At 45.1% G+C, this 3,613-nt stretch overlaps 1 protein-coding gene across 1 annotated transcript in view; it reads right to left on the reverse strand.

Annotated features, from left to right (window-relative positions):
* Morn4 (MORN repeat containing 4) overlaps positions 1-2,766 on the reverse strand; it is an 11,606-nt gene extending 8,840 nt beyond the window's left edge. Inside the window, exon 1 of the mRNA XM_021151750.2 lies at positions 2,593-2,766. The gene's annotated coding sequence lies outside the window, so the exon portion shown is untranslated. The remainder of the gene's footprint in view (positions 1-2,592) is intronic.
* Between the last annotated feature and the right edge of the window lie 847 nt (positions 2,767-3,613).

The following is a 3,613-nucleotide window of genomic DNA, read 5'->3' on the forward strand; positions in this document are numbered from 1 at the left end:
TCTTCCGAAGGTCTGGAGTTCAAATCCCAGCAACCACATGGTGGCTCACAACCATCTGTAATGAGATCTGATGCCCTCTTCTGGTGCATCTGAAGACAACTACAATGTACTTAGATATAGTAATAGATACATCTTTAAAAAAAAAAATAAATAAATAAAATACCATCGGCCAACCCACCCCTGACACCATTCCGTGCTGGTTTTCTAGAGTATACATTACAAATTTCCATTCCTTTTTGATCTAGGGTGATACAGTAAAATCAGAAGTGGTTTGTCAAGACCATGCCCAGTCTCAAGACTTAAATCAGAAGTGCTAATTAAAAGGACCATATGTGGAACTCATGGACCTCAGGCCATGGCTGAATACATTTGGCTAGGAAATGCAACATGTGTCCAAACAGCTGATACTGTCACTACCTGGGACAGTGTTTGAATTTTTAACTAATGAATCTTGTAACTATCAGTGATAATTAATAGCTCCACAGCCACTAGGCCAAGAGGGAATTTCACCAAGATTATCCATAGTTACTGAGACAAATATAGTTTGTTGTTGTTGTTGTTGGGTTTGTTTGTTTGTGGTTTTTTTGGCTTTTTCGAGACAGGGTTTCTCTGCATTGCCCTGGCTGTCCTGGAACTCACTTTGTAGACCAGGCTGGCCTGGAACTCAGAAATCCTCCTGCCTCTGCCTCCCGAGTGCTGGGATTAAAGGCATGTGCCACCATCGTCCGGCTCAAATATAGTTTAATAAAGTGTAGCCAGTACTAATGGAAAAGCCCAACACTTTAATAACAGGCACAGATCGATGTTCACAATACGTGCTTATATGATCCTGCTGAAGAAAACTGATGGCCTAGGCTCTCAAGCTATACACAGAATACAGTCACAAACCAAGACGACTCACATTCCCACAGAGCCCTTTCTATACTTGTGATAGACAAGCTGCAAAACACCAGTCCAAAACATAATCTAAAAGTACTATTCTGTCTCTGTAATCCAAAGTCCTAGGGCCATGCAAAGGAGACCATATCCTTTGATATCTTACTTTAAAAAAAAAAAAAAAGAATCCATGGATGGCTCCAAATAAAACCCAAAGACAGGGCTGGTGAGATGGCTCAGCGGGTAAGAGCACCCGATAAGAAATTGTTTTCATTTTTTAAAAGTGCTTTAAATTTATGTGTCTCAATGTGAACCTGCATGAGTGTATGTATGCTACGTGTGTACAAGAGCCCATGGAAGCCAGAGGACTTTAGATGCCCTGGTACTGGAGTTACAGGTGCTGTGAGCCACCATGTAGGTGCTAAGAACTAATTCCTGGCTAGTAAACACTATTCGCTATTGCTGAGCCATCTCTTGTGTGTCTCATTGTCTCCCCACCCCTCATAAAACTAAGCTTACTAAAGAACATTTATGTATTTGCAGCAACTTTTGTCTAAATTAAGAAGTTTTTGTTTGTTTTTTGAAAGAGGATCTATGTAGTCCTTGGCTGTCCTGGAACTCACTATGTAGACCAGGCTGGCCTTGAACTCACAAAGATCTACTTCTGCCTCCTAAGGCTCCACCATGTTCAGCTTAAATTGAGAAGTTTTAAAACAAAATAACAATCTCCCCCCTCCAATCTACGAATAATCATATCCCAGTTAGAGACTGTTTGGAAGTAGCCACCCTAACTACCCACACAATCTCCAAAATGTCCCCAAAACCACTTTCTTGGGTAGGCAATCTTTTAGTTATAAAGGAAGCAACCATGGGTTTTTAGAGCCCTAAGAGGAGACAATGAAAGCTTTGATGAACAAAGACTAGGAAACTGGAAATACTGTTTTATAAAATGTATTTTTAAATGAATATGAAATAATTAGGTTTTGAACGTTATAATTCGAATCTCCTTCCTAGCTGGAAAGTAAACAGGGGCATTGTTACTATAAGCAGGTCTTATTTAGGAAGAATGTGGGATAGTTAGATGCAAAAAGATGAAAAGAACACTGGTACAGGAAGGTTTTTAAAAACACGATGAACCAAGAGTGATGGGCTCTCCGAAGTAATATTGTCAGGACACTATTCTATGCCAAGGGAAAAGAGAATGCCTGCGCCGGGCTCTAATACAGCGAAGTTACTCAGGTTGGTACCTAAATTGTTTGTGGATACTGAATTACAGAGATGACAATCCATTTCCCAAGCCTCAGTATGTGGGACCTCTCCCTACCTGTGGCACAGACGCGCCCTAGATTAAACAAAGCCTCAGACTTTCACCAGGCAACCCAGCCTTCCACTGCATTTTTCATCCCAGCCCGGCTCCGTCCTTTTTTGGGAGATCGGCCCCACCACACAGGCTCTTCAAGCTCTCATGGGTCTGGCATTCCCTCCAGACACAGCCTGGCACACCCCTCTCGATAACCAGTGTCCTGTGTTCTCCCGGGCTGCGACCTCTGGATCGAAACTCCAAACCCAGTTTTGGGGTCCCACTCGCAGCCACCTTCTGGTCAGTACAGCCAGGACAGAGGCTCGCTCCCCAGCCCAGTCACCTGCTTGCCGCCTTAGTCCCTACCTGGTGGACCGCACTCCCAGGTCCTCCTCCCACCCGCGCTGCAGACCTACCTGAGCTCCGCTTCTGGGCGACGACTGTCACGCCCCAACGCGATGCGGGGCTCCAGCAGCTAGGATCTTTGCTGCTCTGGGCTCCCAACTGCCACTCTCCCCTCCGCCACCTCCACCCGCCTCAGCCACACTGGACGCCGCCATCCCTGTCGGGCCGCACTGGGCACAATTCCTGCTGTTCATTGGCTGTTACCTAGGCAACCGCGAGCAACGCCACTCCCCATTGGTCCAGCCCTCTTTCGTGCCATCTTTGTGAGGGGCCCAGTGTTTTGGGAGTCTGGGCCAAAGATCTGAAAGACAGGTGGGGCTGAGCCGGCTGTTCAATCTCATTAATCCCACCAGAAAACAAGGACACAGGTTTCACCTCTCCAGAGACCTTCAGGCATAAACTTTAATCCCAAATAAGGCTGAACAAGCGTTCAAAGTGGCTACCCTCTCAAAAGGTTGTGATTTTTAGATGCATGAACAACTCCACCGCTAAGTATGAAGAGAAAACCTAAACCGTGCTTTAGAAGCTCAGCTTTGTAATTAAGGATGCGCTGCACATTTGCATTCATAGGGACTCACTGTGTCCCACATCTTCTGTATTTAAAATATATTGCTATTATTGGAGCAAATCTTCCCAAATACTGTTCCCGAATGTCTGTATAGCTGTATGTTTATTTATTGAAATGCGTGTGGGCAGCAAGTTCTTCAGGATTTGGGAAGCCATGGTCGTCGTTGCTTCTCTCGTGAAACTCATATGACATGTGTGAGGCATTGAAAGACAAAGCAAATGGCTTCAATAGCTTTTTGGATTGGGATTTCTTCAGTTGCAGGTTAGAAAATGGTAATGATGAAAATAATGGTGGCTTTTCAGGACCTGTATGAGAATATAACACCAGGGGCTGGTGAGATGGCTCAGTGGGTAAGAGCACCCGACTGCTCTTCCGAAGGTCCAGAGTTCAAATCCCAGCAACCACATGGTGGCTCACAACCATCCGCAACGAGATCTGGCACCTTCTTCTGGAGTGTCTGAAGA

Source organism: Mus caroli, chromosome 19, assembly GCF_900094665.2.
Source record: "Mus caroli chromosome 19, CAROLI_EIJ_v1.1, whole genome shotgun sequence".
Taxonomy (NCBI): Eukaryota; Metazoa; Chordata; class Mammalia; order Rodentia; family Muridae; genus Mus; species Mus caroli.